Below are 20,000 nucleotides of genomic sequence, written 5' to 3' on the forward strand. Positions count from 1 at the left end.
CCGCATTAAACAATGTCACTTAGTGAGATGTAGTGTTTTTCAACATTACAAGTCGGGAACTACGATATCTAATGTGAAAGCGCATGAAACCGTCGTAATCTTGTAGAAAACATTATAAAGTGGCGAGTAAAACGTTTTCTAACGATAGAAGTGCGAAGGTTAGGTTAGGTTAGGTTAGTTTAAGCTAGGTAGCGTCGTGAAACTACCAAAAACGACGTCATCTAACGAGATAGTGTTGTTTTATAGCGAGTATTAAACTGCGATAGGTGAAATGTTGTGAAAGCACACAAAACGGCATGAACAAGCCAAATACTGCGTGTTCTACCGTTACAAGTGCGAAACTGCTATATTGTGATATTATCGTTAAATCGCATGCAAGCATCGTGAAACCTTAAAGAACAATGTCATTTAGGGAGATACAGCGTTCTGTACTGCAATAAGTTGGTGAAAAACTGTAAGGTTATGCAAATATCGTAATATTGAACAAAACAGTGTAATAGAGCGTTTTTAGATACAAGTGCGAATGTTAGGTTAGGTTAAGATATGAACCGTCGTAAAACCGCATTAAACAATGTCAATTACTGAGATGCAGTGTTTTTCACCATTAAAAGTGGGGAACTGCGATATTTAATGTGAAAGCGCTTGCAACCGTCGTTAGGTTAGGTTAGGTTAGGTTAGGTTAGGTTTGGTTAGGTTAGGTTAGGTTAGGTTAGGTTAGGTTAGATTAGGTTAGGTTGGGTTGAGTTGGGTTAGGTTAGGTTAGGTTAGGTTAGGTTGGGTTAGGTTAGGTTAGGTTAGGTTAGGTTACGTTAGGTTAGGTTACGTTAGGTTAGGTTAGGTTAGGTAAGGATAATTTGGTTAGGTTAGGTAAGGTTAGGTTAGGTTAGGTTAGAATAGGTTAGGTTAGGTTACGTTAGGTTAGGTTAAGTTAGGTTAGGTTAGGTTTGGTTAGGTTAGGTTAGGTTAGCTAAGGTTAGGTTAGGTTAGGTTAGGTTACGTTAGGTTAGGTTAGGTCAGGTAAGGTTAGGTTACGTTAGAATAGGTTAGGTTAGGTTACGTTAGGTTAGGTTAAGTTAGGTTAGGTTAGGTTTGGTTAGGTTAGGTTAGGTTAGCTTAGGTTAGGTTAGGTTGGGATGGGTTGGGTTAGGTTGGGTTAGGTTAGGTTAGGTTAGCTTAGGTTGGGTTAGGTTAGTTTAGGTTAGGTTAGGTTAGGTTAAGTTGGGTTGGGTTAGGTTAGGTTAGGTTAGGTAAGGTTAGGTTAGGTTAGGTTAGGTTAAGGTATGAACCGTCGTGAAACCGCATTAAACAATGTCACTTAGTGAGATGCAGTGTTTTCACCATTACAAGTCGGGAACTGCGATATCTAATGTGAAAGCGCATGAAACCGTCGTAATCTTGTAGAAAACATTGTAAAATTGCGAGTAAAACGTTTTCTAACGATAGAAGTGCGAAGGTTAGGTTAGGTTAGGTTAGTTTAGGCTAGGTAGCGTCGTGAAACTACCAAAAACGACGTCATCTAACGAGATAGTGTTGTTTTATTGCGAGTATTAAACTGCGATAGGTGAAATGTTGTGAATGCACACAAAACGGCATGAACAAGCCAAATACTGCGTGTTCTACCGTTACAAGTGCGAAACTGCTATATTGTGATATTCTCGTTAAAGCGCATGCAAGCATCGTGAAACCTTAAAGAACAATGTCATTTAGCGAGATACAGCGTTCTCTACTACAATAAGTTGGTGAAAAACTGTGAGGTTATGCAAATATCCTAATTGTGAACGAAACAGTGTAATAAAGCGTTTTTTAATACAAGTGCGAATGTTAGGTTAGGTTAAGATATGAACCGTCGTAAAACCGCATTAATCAATGTCACTTAGTGAGATGCAGTGTTTTTCACCATTACAAGTCGGGAACTGCGATATCTAATGTGAAAGCGCTTGCAAACGTCGTTAAGTTAGGTTAGTTTAGGTTAGGTTACGTTACGTTAGGTTAGGTTAGGTTTGGTTAGGTTAGGTTAGGTTAGGTTAGGTTAGGGTATGTTAGGTAAGGTTTGGTTAGGTTAAGTTAGGTTAGGTTGGTTTAGGTAAGGTTAGGTTAGGTTAAGATATGAACCGCGCTAAAACCGCGTTAAACAATGTCACTTAGTGAGATGCTGTGTTTTTCACCATTACAAGTCGGGAACTGCGATATCTAATGTGAAAGCGCATGAAACCGTCGTAATGTTGTAGAAAACATTGTAAAGTAGCGAATAAAACGTTTTCTAACGATAGAAGTGCAAAGGTTCGGTTAGTTTGAGTTATGTTAGTTTAAGCTAGGTAGCGTCGTGAAACCACCAAAAACGACGTCATCTAACGAGATAGTGTTGTTTTAATGCGAGTACGAAACTGCGACAGGTAAAATGTTGTGAAAGCACTCAAAACGGCATGAACAAGCCAAATACTGCGTGTTGTACCGTTACAAGTGCGAAACTGCTATGTTGTGACATTCTCGGTAAAGCGCATGCAAGTATCGTGAAACCTTAAAGAACGATGTCATTTAGCGAGATACAGCGTTCTGTACTGTAATAAGTTGGTGAGAAACTGTGAGGTCAAGCAAATATCGTAATTGTGAACGAAACAGTGTAATTGAGCGTCTTTAAATACAAGTGCGAATGTTAGGTTAGGTTGACATATCAACCGTCGTAAAACCGCATTAAACAATGTCACTTAGTGAGATGTGGTGTTTTTCAACATTACAAGTCGGGAACTACGATATCTAATGTGAAAGCGCATGAAACCGTCGTAATCTTGTAGAAAACATTGTAAAGTTGCGAGTAAACGTTTTCTAACGATAGAAGTGCGAAGGTTAGGTTAGGTTAGGTTAGTTTAAGCTAGGTAGCGTCGTGAAACTACCAAAAACGACGTCATCTAACGAGATAGTGTTGTTTTATTGCGAGTATTAAACTGCGATAGGTAAAATGTTGTGAATGCACACAAAACGGCATGAACAAGCCAAATACTGCGTGTTCTACCGTTACAAGTGCGAAACTGCTATATTGTGATATTCTCGTTAAAGCGCATGCAAGCATCGTGAAACCTTAAAGAACGATGTCATTTAGCGAGATACAGCGTTCTGTACTGCAATAAGTTGGTGAAAAACTGTGAGGTTATGCAAATATCGTAATTGTGAACGAAACAATGTAATAGAGCGTTTTTCAATACAAGTACGAATGTTAGGTTAGGTTAAGATATGAACCGTCGTAAAACCGCAATAAACAATGTCACTTAGTGAGATGCAGTGTTTTTCACCATTACAAGTTGGGAACTGCGATATCTAATGTGAAAGCACTTGCAAACGTCGTTAGGTTAGGTTAGGTTAGGTTAGGTTAGGTTACGTTAGGTTAGGTTTGGTTAGGTTAGGTTAGGTTGGGTTAGGTTAGGTTAGGTTACGTTAGGTTAAGGTATGAACCGTCGTAAAACCGCAATAAACAATGTCACTTAGTGAGATGCAGTGTTTTTCACCTTTACAAGTTGGGAACTGCGATATCTAATGTGAAAGCGCTTGAAACCGTCGTAATGTTGTAGAAAGCAATGTAAAGTAGCGAGTAAAACGTTTTCTAACGATAGAAGTGCGAAGGTTATGTTAGGTTGAGTTATGTTAGTTTAAGCTAGGTAGCGTCGTGAAACCACCAAAAACGACGTCATCTAACGAGATAGTGTTGTTTTATTACGAGTACGAAACTGCGATAGGTAAAATGTTGTGAAAGCACACAAAACGGCATGAACAAGCCAAAAACTGCGTGTTGTACCGTTACAAGTGCGAAAGTGCTATGTTGTGACATTCTCGGTAAAGCGCATGCAAGTATCGTGAAACCTTAAAGAACGATGTCATTTAGCGAGATACAGCGTTCTGTACTGTAATAAGTTGGTGAGAAACTGTGAGGTCAAGCAAATATCGTAATTGTGAACGAAACAGTGTAATTGAGCGTCTTTAGATACAAGTGCGAATGTTAGGTTAGGTTGACATATCAACCGTCGTAAAACCGCATTAAACAATGTCACTTAGTGAGATGTAGTGTTTTTCAACATTACAAGTCGGGAACTACGATATCTAATGTGAAAGCGCATGAAACCGTCGTAATCTTGTAGAAAACATTATAAAGTGGCGAGTAAAACGTTTTCTAACGATACAAGTGCGAAGGTTAGGTTAGGTTAGGTTAGTTTAAGCTAGGTAGCGTCGTGAAACTACCAAAAACGACGTCATCTAACGAGATAGTGTTGTTTTATAGCGAGTATTAAACTGCGATAGGTGAAATGTTGTGAAAGCACACAAAACGGCATGAACAAGCCAAATACTGCGTGTTCTACCGTTACAAGTGCGAAACTGCTATACTGTGATATTCTCGTTAAATCGCATGCAAGCATCGTGAAACCTTAAAGAACAATGTCATTTAGCGAGATACAGCGTTCTGTACTGCAATAAGTTGGTGAAAAACTGTAAGGTTATGCAAATATCGTAATTGTGAACAAAACAGTGTAATAGAGCATTTTTAGATACAAGTGCGAATGTTAGGTTAGGTTAAGATATGAACCGTCGTAAAACCGCATTAAACAATGTCAATTACTGAGATGCAGTGTTTTTCACCATTAAAAGTGGGGAACTGCGATATTTAATGTGAAAGCGCTTGCAACCGTCGTTAGGTTAGGTTAGGTTAGGTTAGGTTAGGTTTGGTTAGGTTAGGTTAGGTTAGGTTAGGTTAGGTTAGATTAGGTTAGGTTGGGTTGAGTTGGGTTAGGTTAGGTTAGGTTAGGTTAGGTTGGGTTAGGTTAGGTTAGGTTAGGTTAGGTTACGTTAGGTTAGGTTACGTTAGGTTAGGTTAGGTTAGGTAAGGATAATTTGGTTAGGTTAGGTAAGGTTAGGTTAGGTTAGGTTAGAATAGGTTAGGTTAGGTTACGTTAGGTTAGGTTAAGTTAGGTTAGGTTAGGTTTGGTTAGGTTAGGTTAGGTTAGGTTACGTTAGGTTAGGTTAGGTCAGGTAAGGTTAGGTTACGTTAGAATAGGTTAGGTTAGGTTACGTTAGGTTAGGTTAAGTTAGGTTAGGTTAGGTTTGGTTAGGTTAGGTTAGGTTAGCTTAGGTTAGGTTAGGTTGGGATGGGTTGGGTTAGGTTGGGTTAGGTTAGGTTAGGTTAGCTTAGGTTGGGTTAGGTTAGTTTAGGTTAGGTTAGGTTAGGTTAAGTTGGGTTGGGTTAGGTTAGGTTAGGTTAGGTAAGGTTAGGTTAGGTTAGGTTAGGTTAAGGTATGAACCGTCGTGAAACCGCATTAAACAATGTCACTTAGTGAGATGCAGTGTTTTCACCATTACAAGTCGGGAACTGCGATATCTAATGTGAAAGCGCATGAAACCGTCGTAATCTTGTAGAAAACATTGTAAAATTGCGAGTAAAACGTTTTCTAACGATAGAAGTGCGAAGGTTAGGTTAGGTTAGGTTAGTTTAGGCTAGGTAGCGTCGTGAAACTACCAAAAACGACGTCATCTAACGAGATAGTGTTGTTTTATTGCGAGTATTAAACTGCGATAGGTGAAATGTTGTGAATGCACACAAAACGGCATGAACAAGCCAAATACTGCGTGTTCTACCGTTACAAGTGCGAAACTGCTATATTGTGATATTCTCGTTAAAGCGCATGCAAGCATCGTGAAACCTTAAAGAACAATGTCATTTAGCGAGATACAGCGTTCTCTACTACAATAAGTTGGTGAAAAACTGTGAGGTTATGCAAATATCCTAATTGTGAACGAAACAGTGTAATAAAGCGTTTTTTAATACAAGTGCGAATGTTAGGTTAGGTTAAGATATGAACCGTCGTAAAACCGCATTAATCAATGTCACTTAGTGAGATGCAGTGTTTTTCACCATTACAAGTCGGGAACTGCGATATCTAATGTGAAAGCGCTTGCAAACGTCGTTAAGTTAGGTTAGGTTAGGTTAGGTTACGTTACGTTAGGTTAGGTTAGGTTTGGTTAGGTTAGGTTAGGTTAGGTTAGGTTAGGGTATGTTAGGTAAGGTTTGGTTAGGTTAAGTTAGGTTAGGTTGGTTTAGGTAAGGTTAGGTTAGGTTAAGATATGAACCGCGCTAAAACCGCGTTAAACAATGTCACTTAGTGAGATGCTGTGTTTTTCACCATTACAAGTCGGGAACTGCGATATCTAATGTGAAAGCGCATGAAACCGTCGTAATGTTGTAGAAAACATTGTAAAGTAGCGAATAAAACGTTTTCTAACGATAGAAGTGCAAAGGTTCGGTTAGTTTGAGTTATGTTAGTTTAAGCTAGGTAGCGTCGTGAAACCACCAAAAACGACGTCATCTAACGAGATAGTGTTGTTTTAATGCGAGTACGAAACTGCGACAGGTAAAATGTTGTGAAAGCACTCAAAACGGCATGAACAAGCCAAATACTGCGTGTTGTACCGTTACAAGTGCGAAACTGCTATGTTGTGACATTCTCGGTAAAGCGCATGCAAGTATCGTGAAACCTTAAAGAACGATGTCATTTAGCGAGATACAGCGTTCTGTACTGTAATAAGTTGGTGAGAAACTGTGAGGTCAAGCAAATATCGTAATTGTGAACGAAACAGTGTAATTGAGCGTCTTTAAATACAAGTGCGAATGTTAGGTTAGGTTGACATATCAACCGTCGTAAAACCGCATTAAACAATGTCACTTAGTGAGATGTGGTGTTTTTCAACATTACAAGTCGGGAACTACGATATCTAATGTGAAAGCGCATGAAACCGTCGTAATCTTGTAGAAAACATTGTAAAGTTGCGAGTAAACGTTTTCTAACGATAGAAGTGCGAAGGTTAGGTTAGGTTAGGTTAGTTTAAGCTAGGTAGCGTCGTGAAACTACCAAAAACGACGTCATCTAACGAGATAGTGTTGTTTTATTGCGAGTATTAAACTGCGATAGGTAAAATGTTGTGAATGCACACAAAACGGCATGAACAAGCCAAATACTGCGTGTTCTACCGTTACAAGTGCGAAACTGCTATATTGTGATATTCTCGTTAAAGCGCATGCAAGCATCGTGAAACCTTAAAGAACGATGTCATTTAGCGAGATACAGCGTTCTGTACTGCAATAAGTTGGTGAAAAACTGTGAGGTTATGCAAATATCGTAATTGTGAACGAAACAATGTAATAGAGCGTTTTTCAATACAAGTACGAATGTTAGGTTAGGTTAAGATATGAACCGTCGTAAAACCGCAATAAACAATGTCACTTAGTGAGATGCAGTGTTTTTCACCATTACAAGTTGGGAACTGCGATATCTAATGTGAAAGCACTTGCAAACGTCGTTAGGTTAGGTTAGGTTAGGTTAGGTTAGGTTACGTTAGGTTAGGTTTGGTTAGGTTAGGTTAGGTTGGGTTAGGTTAGGTTAGGTTACGTTAGGTTAAGGTATGAACCGTCGTAAAACCGCAATAAACAATGTCACTTAGTGAGATGCAGTGTTTTTCACCTTTACAAGTTGGGAACTGCGATATCTAATGTGAAAGCGCTTGAAACCGTCGTAATGTTGTAGAAAGCAATGTAAAGTAGCGAGTAAAACGTTTTCTAACGATAGAAGTGCGAAGGTTATGTTAGGTTGAGTTATGTTAGTTTAAGCTAGGTAGCGTCGTGAAACCACCAAAAACGACGTCATCTAACGAGATAGTGTTGTTTTATTACGAGTACGAAACTGCGATAGGTAAAATGTTGTGAAAGCACACAAAACGGCATGAACAAGCCAAAAACTGCGTGTTGTACCGTTACAAGTGCGAAAGTGCTATGTTGTGACATTCTCGGTAAAGCGCATGCAAGTATCGTGAAACCTTAAAGAACGATGTCATTTAGCGAGATACAGCGTTCTGTACTGTAATAAGTTGGTGAGAAACTGTGAGGTCAAGCAAATATCGTAATTGTGAACGAAACAGTGTAATTGAGCGTCTTTAGATACAAGTGCGAATGTTAGGTTAGGTTGACATATCAACCGTCGTAAAACCGCATTAAACAATGTCACTTAGTGAGATGTAGTGTTTTTCAACATTACAAGTCGGGAACTACGATATCTAATGTGAAAGCGCATGAAACCGTCGTAATCTTGTAGAAAACATTATAAAGTGGCGAGTAAAACGTTTTCTAACGATACAAGTGCGAAGGTTAGGTTAGGTTAGGTTAGTTTAAGCTAGGTAGCGTCGTGAAACTACCAAAAACGACGTCATCTAACGAGATAGTGTTGTTTTATAGCGAGTATTAAACTGCGATAGGTGAAATGTTGTGAAAGCACACAAAACGGCATGAACAAGCCAAATACTGCGTGTTCTACCGTTACAAGTGCGAAACTGCTATACTGTGATATTCTCGTTAAATCGCATGCAAGCATCGTGAAACCTTAAAGAACAATGTCATTTAGCGAGATACAGCGTTCTGTACTGCAATAAGTTGGTGAAAAACTGTAAGGTTATGCAAATATCGTAATTGTGAACAAAACAGTGTAATAGAGCATTTTTAGATACAAGTGCGAATGTTAGGTTAGGTTAAGATATGAACCGTCGTAAAACCGCATTAAACAATGTCAATTACTGAGATGCAGTGTTTTTCACCATTAAAAGTGGGGAACTGCGATATTTAATGTGAAAGCGCTTGCAACCGTCGTTAGGTTAGGTTAGGTTAGGTTAGGTTAGGTTTGGTTAGGTTAGGTTAGGTTAGGTTAGGTTAGGTTAGATTATGTTAGGTTGGGTTGAGTTGGGTTAGGTTAGGTTAGGTTAGGTTAGGTTGGGTTAGGTTAGGTTAGGTTAGGTTAGGTTAGGTTACGTTAGGTTAGGTTACGTTAGGTTAGGTTAGGTTAGGTTACGTTAGGTTAGGTTAGGTTAGGTAAGGATAATTTGGTTAGGTTAGGTAAGGTTAGGTTAGGTTAGGTTAGGTTGGGTTGGGTGTTGTTGGGTTGGGTTGGGTTAGGTTGGGTTAGGTTAGGTTAGGTTACGTTAGGTTCGGTTAGGTTAGGTTACGTTAGGTTATGTTAGGTTAGGTTAGGTTACGTTAGGTTAGGTTAGGTCAGGTAAGGTTAGGTTACGTTAGAATAGGTTAGGTTAGGTTACGTTAGGTTAGGTTAAGTTAGGTTAGGTTAGGTTTGGTTAGGTTAGGTTAGGTTAGCTTAGGTTAGGTTAGGTTGGGATGGGTTGGGTTAGGTTGGTTTAGGTTAGGTTAGGTTAGGTTAGGTTGGGTTAGGTTAGTTTAGGTTAGGTTAGGTTAGGTTAGGTTAAGTTGGGTTGGGTTAGGTTAGGTTAGGTTAGGTTAGGTAAGGTAAGGTTAGGTTAGGTTAGGTTAGGTTAAGGTATGAACCGTCGTAAAACCGCATTAAACAATGTCACTTAGTGAGATGCAGTGTTTTTCACCTTTACAAGTTGGGAACTGTGATATCTAATGTGAAAGCGCTTGAAACCGTCGTAATGTTGTAGAAAGCAATGTAAAGTAGCGAGTAAAACGCTTTCTAACGATAGAAGTGCGAAGGTCATGTTAGGTTGAGTTATGTTAGTTTAAGCTAGGTAGCGTCGTGAAACTACCAAAAACAACGTCATCTAACGAGATAGTGTTTTATTGCGAGTACGAAACTGCGATAGGTGAAATGTTGTGAAAGCACACAAAACGGCATGAACAAGCCAAATACTGCGTGTTGTACCGTTACAAGTGCGAAACTGCTATGTTGTGATATTCTCGTTAAAGCGCATGCAAGCATCGTGAAACCTTAAAGAACGATGTCATTTAGCGAGATACAGCGTTCTGTACTGCAATAAGTTGGTGAAAAACTGTAAGGTTATGCAAATATCGTAATTGTGAACAAAACAGTGTAATAGAGCGTTTTTAGATACAAGTGCGAATGTTAGGTTAGGTTAAGATATGAACCGTCGTAAAACCGCATTAAACAATGTCAATTACTGAGATGCAGTGTTTTTCACCATTAAAAGTGGGGAACTGCGATATTTAATGTGAAAGCGCTTGCAACCGTCGTTAGGTTAGGTTAGGTTAGGTTAGGTTAGGTTTGGTTAGGTTAGGTTAGGTTAGGTTAGATTAGGTTAGGTTGGGTTGAGTTGGGTTAGGTTAGGTTAGGTTAGGTTAGGTTGGGTTCGGTTAGGTTAGGTTAGGTTACGTTAGGTTAGGTTACGTTAGGTTAGGTTAGGTTAGGTTACGTTAGGTTAGGTTAGGTTAGGTAAGGATAATTTGGTTAGGTTAGGTAAGGTTAGGTTAGGTTAGGTTAGGTTGGGTTGGGTGTTGTTGGGTTGGGTTGGGTTAGGTTTGGTTAGGTTAGGTTAGGTTACGTTAGGTTAGGTTAGGTTAGGTTACGTTAGGTTATGTTAGGTTAGGTTAGGTTACGTTAGGTTAGGTTAGGTCAGGTAAGGTTAGGTTACGTTAGAATAGGTTAGGTTAGGTTACGTTAGGTTAGGTTAAGTTAGGTTAGGTTAGGTTTGGTTAGGTTAGGTTAGGTTAGCTTAGGTTAGGTTAGGTTGGGATGGGTTGGGTTAGGTTGGATTAGGTTAGGTTAGGTTAGGTTAGGTTGGGTTAGGTTAGTTTAGGTTAGGTTAGGTTAGGTTAGGTTAAGTTGGGTTAGGTTAGGTTAGGTTAGGTAAGGTTAGGTTAGGTTAGGTTAGGTTAGGTTAAGGTATGAACCGCCGTGAAACCGCATTAAACAATGTCACTTAGTGAGATGCAGTGTTTTCACCATTACAAGTCGCGAACTGCGATATCTAATGTGAAAGCGCATGAAACCGTCGTAATCTTGTAGAAAACATTGTAAAATTGCGAGTAAAACGTTTTCTAACGATAGAAGTGCGAAGGTTAGGTTAGGTTAGGTTAGGTTAGTTTAGGCTAGGTAGCGTCGTGAAACTACCAAAAACGACGTCATCTAACGAGATAGTGTTGTTTTATTGCGAGTATTAAACTGCGATAGGTGAAATGTTGTGAATGCACACAAAACGGCATGAACAAGCCAAATACTGCGTGTTCTACCGTTACAAGTGCGAAACTGCTATATTGTGATATTCTCGTTAAAGCGCATGCAAGCATCGTGAAACCTTAAAGAACAATGTCATTTAGCGAGATACAGCGTTCTGTATTGCAATAAGTTGGTGAAAAACTGTGAGGTTATGCAAATATCGTAATTGTGAACGAAACAGTGTAATAGAGCGTTTTTCAATACAAGTACGAATGTTAGGTTAGGTTAAGATATGAACCGTCGTAAAACCGCATTAAACAATGTCACTTAGTGAGATGCAGTGTTTTTCACCATTACAAGTTGGGAACTGCGATATCTAATGTGAAAGCGCTTGCAAACGTCGTTAGGTTAGGTTAGGTTAGGTTAGGTTAGGTTAGGTTACGTTAGGTTAGGTTTGGTTAGGTTAGGTTAGGTTAGGTTAGGTTTGGTTAGGTTAGGTTGGGTTAGGTTAGGTTAGGTTACGTTAGGTTAAGGTATGAACCGTCGTAAAACCGCAATAAACAATGTCACTTAGTGAGATACAGTGTTTTTCACCTTTACAGGTTGGGAACTGCGATATCTAATGTGAAAGCGCTTGAAACCGTCGTAATGTTGTAGAAAGCAATGTAAAGTAGCGAGTAAAACGTTTTCTAACGATAGAAGTGCGAAGGTTATGTTAGGTTGAGTTATGTTAGTTTAGGCTAGGTAGCGTCGTGAAACCACCAAAAACGACGTCATCTAACGAGATAGTGTTGTTTTATTGCGAGTACGAAACTGCGATAGGTAAAATGTTGTGAAAGCACACAAAACGGCATGAACAAGCCAAATACTGCGTGTTTTACCGTTACAAGTGCGAAACTGCTATGTTGTGACATTCTCGGTAAAGCGCATGCAAGTATCGTGAAACCTTAAAGAACGATGTCATTTAGCGAGATACAGCGTTCTGCACTGTAATAAGTTGGTGAGAAACTGTGAGGTCAAGCAAATATCGTAATTCTGAACGAAACAGTGTAATTGAGCGTCTTTAGATACAAGTGCGAATGTTAGGTTAGGTTGACATATCAACCGTCGTAAAACCGCATTAAACAATGTCACTTAGTGAGATGTAGTGTTTTTCAACATTACAAGTCGGGAACTACGATATCTAATGTGAAAGCGCACGAAACCGTCGTAATCTTGTAGAAAACATTGTAAAGTGGCGAGTAAAACGTTTTCTAACCATAGAAGTGCGAAGGTTAGGTTAGGTTAGGTTAGTTTAAGCTAGGTAGCGTCGTGAAACTACCAAAAACGACGTCATCTAACGAGATAGTGTTGTTTTATAGCGAGTATTAAACTGCGATAGGTGAAATGTTGTGAAAGCACACAAAACGGCATGAACAAGCCATATACTGCGTGTTCTACCGTTACAAGTGCGAAACTGCTATATTGTGATATTCTCGTTAAAGCGCATTCAAGCATCGTGAAACCTTAAAGAACAATGTCATTTAGCGAGATACAGCGTTCTCTACTGCAATAAGTTGGTGAAAAACTGTGAGGTTATGCAAATATCCTAATTGTGAACGAAACAGTGTAATAGAGCGTTTTTTAATACAAGTGCGAATGTTAGGTTAGGTTAAGATATGAACCGTCGTAAAACCGCATTAATCAATGTCACTTAGTGAGATGCAGTGTTTTTCACCATTACAAGTCGGGAACTGCGATATCTAATGTGAAAGCGCTTGCAAACGTTGTTAAGTTAGGTTAGGTTAGGTTAGGTTAGGTTAGGTTACGTTAGGTTAGGTTAGGTTAGGTTTGGTTAGGTTAGGTTAGGTTAGGTTAGGGTATGTTAGGTAAGGTTTGGTTAGGTTAGGTTAGGTTAGGTTGGTTTAGGTAAGGTTAGGTTAGGTTAAGATATGAACCGCGCTAAAACCGCGTTAAACAATGTCACTTAGTGAGATGCTGTGTTTTTCACCATTACAAGTCGGGAACTGCGATATCTAATGTGAAAGCGCATGAAACCGTCGTAATGTTGTAGAAAACATTGTAAAGTAGCGAATAAAACGTTTTCTAACGATAGAAGTGCGAAGGTTCGGTTAGTTTGAGTTATGTTAGTTTAAGCTAGGTAGCGTCGTGAAACCACCAAAAACGACGTCATCTAACGAGATAGTGTTGTTTTAATGCGAGTACGAAACTGCGACAGGTAAAATGTTGCGAAAGCACTCAAAACGGCATGAACAAGCCAAATACTGCGTGTTGTACCGTTACAAGTGCGAAACTGCTATGTTGTGACATTCTCGGTAAAGCGCATGCAAGTATCGTGAAACCTTAAAGAACGATGTCATTTAGCGAGATACAGCGTTCTGTACTGTAATAAGTTGGTGAGAAACTGTGAGGTCAAGCAAATATCGTAATTGTGAACGAAGCAGTGTAATTGAGCGTCTTTAAATACAAGTGCGAATGTTAGGTTAGGTTGACATATCAACCGTCGTAAAACCGCATTAAACAATGTCACTTAGTGAGATGCAGTGTTTTTCACCTTTACAAGTTGGGAACTGCGATATCTAATGTGAAAGCGCTTGAAACCGTCGTAATGTTGTAGAAAGCAATGTAAAGTAGCGAGTAAAACGTTTTCTAACGATAGAAGTGCGAAGGTTATGTAAGGTTATGTTAGTTTAAGCTAGGTAGCGTCGTGAAACCACCAAAAACGACGTCATCTAACGAGATAGTGTTGTTTTATTGCGAGTACGAAACTGCGATAGGTAAAATGTTGTGAAAGCACACAAAACGGCATGAACAAGCCAAATACTGCATGTTGTACCGTTACAAGTGCGAAAGTGCTATGTTGTGACATTCTCGGTAAAGCGCATGCAAGTATCGTGAAACCTTAAAGAACGATGTCATTTAGCGAGATACAGCGTTCTGTACTGTAATAAGTTGGTGAGAAACTGTGAGGTCAAGCAAATATCGTAATTGTGAACGAAACAGTGTAATTGAGCGTCTTTAGATACAAGTGCGAATGTTAGGTTAGGTTGACATATCAACCGTCGTAAAACCGCATTAAACAATGTCACTTAGTGAGATGTAGTGTTTTTCAACATTACAAGTCGGCAACTACGATATCTAATGTGAAAGCGCATGAAACCGTCGTAATCTTGTAGAAAACATTGTAAAGTGGCGAGTAAAACGTTTTCTAACGATAGAAGTGCGAAGGTTAGGTTAGGTTAGGTTAGTTTAAGCTAGGTAGCGTCGTGAAACTACCAAAAACGACGTCATCTAACGAGATAGTGTTGTTTTATAGCGAGTATTAAACTGCGATAGGTGAAATGTTGTGAAAGCACACAAAACGGCATGAACAAGCCAAATACTGCGTGTTCTACCGTTACAAGTGCGAAACTGCTATATTGTGATATTCTCGTTAAAGCGCATGCAAGCATCGTGAAACCTTAAAGAACAATGTCATTTAGCGAGATACAGCGTTCTCTACTGCAATAAGTTGGTGAAAAACTGTGAGGTTATGCAAATATCCTAATTGTGAACGAAACAGTGTAATAGAGCGTTTTTTATTACAAGTGCGAATGTTAGGTTAGGTTAAGATATGAACCGTCGTAAAACCGCATTAATCAATGTCACTTAGTGAGATGCAGTGTTTTTCACCATTACAAGTCGGGAACTGCGATATCTAATGTGAAAGCGCTTGCAAACGTCGTTAAGTTAGGTTAGGTTAGGTTAGGTTAGGTTAGGTTAGGTTAGGTTAGGGTATGTTAGGTAAGGTTTGGTTAGGTTAGGTTAGGTTAGGTTGGTTTAGGTAAGGTTAGGTTAGGTTAAGATATGAACCGCGCTAAAACCGCGTTAAACAATGTCACTTAGTGAGATGCTGTGTTTTTCACCATTACAAGTCGGGAACTGCGATATCTAATGTGAAAGCGCATGAAACCGTCGTAATGTTGTAGAAAACATTGTAAAGTAGCGAATAAAACGTTTTCTAACGATAGAAGTGCGAAGGTTCGGTTAGTTTGAGTTATGTTAGTTTATGCTAGGTAGCGTCCTGAAACCACCAAAAACGACGTCATCTAACGAGATAGTGTTGTTTTAATGCGAGTACGAAACTGCGACAGGTAAAATGTTGTGAAAGCACTCAAAACGGCATGAACAAGCCAAATACTGCGTGTTGTACCGTTACAAGTGCGAAACTGCTATGTTGTGACATTCTCGGTAAAGCGCATGCAAGTATCGTGAAACCTTAAAGAACGATGTCATTTAGCGAGATACAGCGTTCTGTACTGTAATAAGTTGGTGAGAAACTGTGAGGTCAAGCAAATATCGTAATTGTGAACGAAACAGTGTAATTGAGCGTCTTTAGATACAAGTGCGAATGTTAGGTTAGGTTGACATATCAACCGTCGTAAAACCGCATTAAACAAAGTCACTTAGTGAGATGTAGGGTTTTTCAACATTACAAGTCGGGAACTACGATATCTAATGTGAAAGCGCATGAAACCGTCGTAATCTTGTAGAAAACATTGTAAAGTTGCGAGTAAACGTTTTCTAACGATAGAAGTGTGAAGGTTAGGTTAGGTTAGGTTAGTTTAAGCTAGGTAGCGTCGTGAAACTACCAAAAACGACGTCATCTAACGAGATAGTGTTGTTTTATTGCGAGTATTAAACTGCGATAGGTAAAATGTTGTGAATGCACACAAAACGGCATGAACAAGCCAAATACTGCGTGTTCTACCGTTACAAGTGCGAAACTGCTATATTGTGATATTCTCGTTAAAGCGCATGCAAGCATCGTGAAACCTTAAAGAACGATGTCATTTAGCGAGATACAGCGTTCTGTACTGCAATAAGTTGGTGAAAAACTGTGAGGTTATGCAAATATCGTAATTGTGAACGAAACAATGTAATAGAGCGTTTTTCAATACAAGTACGAATGTTAGGTTAGGTTAAGATATGAACCGTCGTAAAACCGCATTAAACAATGTCACTTAGTGAGATGCAGTGTTTTTCACAATTACAAGTTGGGAACTGCGATATCTAATGTGAAAGCACTTGCAAACGTCGTTAGGTTAGGTTAGGTTAGGTTAGGTTAGGTTAGGTTACGTTAGGTTAGGTTTGGTTAGGTTAGGTTAGGTTAGGTTATGTTAGGTTAGGTTGGGTTAGGTTAGGTTAGGTTACGTTAGGTTAAGGTATGAACCGTCGTAAAACCGCAATAAACAATGTCACTTAGTGAGATGCAGTGTTTTTCACCTTTACAAGTTGGGAACTGCGATATCTAATGTGAAAGCGCTTGAAACCGTCGTAATGTTGTAGAAAGCAATGTAAAGTAGCGAGTAAACCGTTTTCTAACGATAGAAGTGCGAAGGTTATGTTAGGTTATGTTAGTTTAAGCTAGGTAGCGTCGTGAAACCACCAAAAACGACGTCATCTAACGAGATAGTGTTGTTTTATTGCGAGTACGAAACTGCGATAGGTAAAATGTTGTGAAAGCACACAAAACGGCATGAACAAGCCAAATACTGCGTGTTGTACCGTTACAAGTGCGAAAGTGCTATGTTGTGACATTCTCGGTAAAGCGCATGCAAGTATCGTGAAACCTTAAAGAACGATGTCATTTAGCGAGATACAGCGTTCTGTACTGTAATAAGTTGGTGAGAAACTGTGAGGTCAAGCAAATATCGTAATTGTGAACGAAACAGTGTAATTGAGCGTCTTTAGATACAAGTGCGAATGTTAGGTTAGGTTGACATATCAACCGTCGTAAAACCGCATTAAACAATGTCACTTAGTGAGATGTAGTGTTTTTCAACATTACAAGTCGGGAACTACGATATCTAATGTGAAAGCGCATGAAACCGTCGTAATCTTGTAGAAAACATTGTAAAGTGGCGAGTAAAACGTTTTTTAACGATAGAAGTGCGAAGGTTAGGTTAGGTTAGGTTAGTTTAAGCTAGGTAGCGTCGTGAAACTACCAAAAACGACGTCATCTAACGAGATAGTGTTGTTTTATAGCGAGTATTAAACTGCGATAGGTGAAATGTTGTGAAAGCACACAAAACGGCATGAACAAGCCAAATACTGCGTGTTCTACCGTTACAAGTGCGAAACTGCTATATTGTGATATTCTCGTTAAAGCGCATGCAAGCATCGTGAAACCTTAAAGAACAATGTCATTTAGCGAGATACAGCGTTCTCTACTGCAATAAGTTGGTGAAAAACTGTGAGGTTATGCAAATATCCTAATTGTGAACGAAACAGTGTAATAGAGCGTTTTTTAATACAAGTGCGAATGTTAGGTTAGGTTAAGATATGAACCGTCGTAAAACCGCATTAATCAATGTCACTTAGTGAGATGCAGTGTTTTTCACCATTACAAGTCGGGAACTGCGATATCTAATGTGAAAGCGCTTGCAAACGTCGTTAAGTTAGGTTAGGTTAGGTTAGGTTAGGTTAGGTTAGGTTAGGTTACGTTAGGTTAGGTTAGGTTAGGTTTGGTTAGGTTAGGTTAGGTTAGGTTAGGTTAGGGTATGTTAGGTAAGGTTTGGTTAGGTTAGGTTAGGTTAGGTTGGTTTAGGTAAGGTTAGGTTAGGTTAAGATATGAACCGCGCTAAAACCGCGTTAAACAATGTCACTTAGTGAGATGCTGTGTTTTTCACCATTACAAGTCGGGAACTGCGATATCTAATGTGAAAGCGCATGAAACCGTCGTAATGTTGTAGAAAACATTGTAAAGTAGCGAATAAAACGTTTTCTAACGATAGAAGTGCGAAGGTTCGGTTAGTTTGAGTTATGTTAGTTTAAGCTAGGTAGCGTCGTGAAACCACCAAAAACGACGTCATCTAACGAGATAGTGTTGTTTTAATGCGAGTACGAAACTGCGACAGGTAAAATGTTGTGAAAGCACTCAAAACGGCATGAACAAGCCAAATACTGCGTGTTCTACCGTTACAAGTGCGAAACTGCTATATTGTGATATTCTCGTTAAAGCGCATGCAAACATCGTGAAACCTTAAAGAACGATGTCATTTAGCGAGATACAGCGTTCTGTACTGCAATAAGTTGGTGAGAAACTGTGAGGTTATGCAAATATCGTAATTGTGAACGAAACAATGTAATAGAGCGTTTTTCAATACAAGTACGAATGTTAGGTTAGGTTAAGATATGAACCGTCGTAAAACCGCATTAAACAATGTCACTTAGTGAGATGCAGTGTTTTTCACAATTACAAGTTGGGAACTGCGATATCTAATGTGAAAGCACTTGCAAACGTCGTTAGGTTAGGTTAGGTTAGGTTACGTTAGGTTAGGTTTGGTTAGGTTAGGTTAGGTTAGGTTATGTTAGGTTAGGTTGGGTTAGGTTAGGTTAGGTTACGTTAGGTTAAGGTATGAACCGTCGTAAAACCGCAATAAACAATGTCACTTAGTGAGATGCAGTGTTTTTCACCTTTACAAGTTGGGAACTGCGATATCTAATGTGAAAGCGCTTGAAACCGTCGTAATGTTGTAGAAAGCAATGTAAAGTAGCGAGTAAAACGTTTTCTAACGATAGAAGTGCGAAGGTTATGTTAGGTTATGTTAGTTTAAGCTAGGTAGCGTCGTGAAACCACCAAAAACGACGTCATCAAACGAGATAGTGTTGTTTTATTGCGAGTACGAAACTGCGATAGGTAAAATGTTGTGAAAGCACACAAAACGGCATGAACAAGCCAAATACTGCGTGTTGTACCGTTACAAGTGCGAAAGTGCTATGTTGTGACATTCTCGGTAAAGCGCATGCAAGTATCGTGAAACCTTAAAGAACGATGTCATTTAGCGAGATACAGCGTTCTGTACTGTAATAAGTTGGTGAGAAACTGTGAGGTCAAGCAAATATCGTAATTGTGAACGAAACAGTGTAATTGAGCGTCTTTAGATACAAGTGCGAATGTTAGGTTAGGTTGACATATCAACCGTCGTAAAACCGCATTAAACAATGTCACTTAGTGAGATGTAGTGTTTTTCAACATTACAAGTCGGGAACTACGATATCTAATGTGAAAGCGCATGAAACCGTCGTAATCTTGTAGAAAACATTGTAAAGTGGCGAGTAAAACGTTTTCTAACGATAGAAGTGCGAAGGTTAGGTTAGGTTAGGTTAGTTTAAGCTAGGTAGCGTCGTGAAACTACCAAAAACGACGTCATCTAACGAGATAGTGTTGTTTTATAGCGAGTATTAAACTGCGATAGGTGAAATGTTGTGAAAGCACACAAAACGGCATGAACAAGCCAAAGAGAGAGAGAGAGAATAAACTTTATTGGGTTCCAGCATGCGGGATTCCCTCCGGCCGCGCAGGGCGTGGGGTTCACCCTATCTCACGTTACACTAGAAGTCCTAATGTCACGCGGGCCTAGACCTCAAGGCCTTCGTGCCCCGTCGCCGCTCGGGTTACTGGGGGTGTCCCCCTTTCGCCTTTGCAGCGCCAGTGCGACCTCGAGCTGCCGGACGGCCCTTCGCTGGTCTTCTGGGTCCGTAGACCCCACACGCTGTTCTACTTGCGGCGGTAACACCGGACCGTCCGCGCTGTCTGCGTCACATCCCCAGAGTATGTGAGCCAGGGTGGCTCTCGCGCTCGCGCACACACTGCACATTTCACTCACGTAGAGTTCGGGGCACACGTGTCGCGCTAGCGATGGGGTCAGCACAGTCTCGGTTTGGAGCTGGCGCAACCTCACCGCCTCCCACCGGGTAAGATCCCTGTGCGGAGGCGGGAAGCCACGCCGTTGCTCCCTGTACCACGCGAGGATGTCGCCGTAATCGAGCAGCTGCTCCTCGCCTTCTTCTTCGGTCGCCGTCGTGTCTTCGGAGGCGGGCGCGGCCGCGGTCCGGCACGTGGCGAGACCACGGGCCGCGGCATCCGCCTCCTCGTTGCGGTTCGGAGATCCTGGTATCAGGTCCCTACCCATGTGAGCCGGGAACCATTTTAGCGTCAGCCTCGACTTGGACTCGTCGCTTGCCAACGCCCTAGCAGCCGCCCCGCACACGGCTCCGCGCGAGAAGCTA

This window comes from Rhipicephalus microplus, unplaced genomic scaffold (assembly GCF_043290135.1).
Source record: "Rhipicephalus microplus isolate Deutch F79 unplaced genomic scaffold, USDA_Rmic scaffold_36, whole genome shotgun sequence".
NCBI lineage: Eukaryota > Metazoa > Arthropoda > Arachnida > Ixodida > Ixodidae > Rhipicephalus > Rhipicephalus microplus.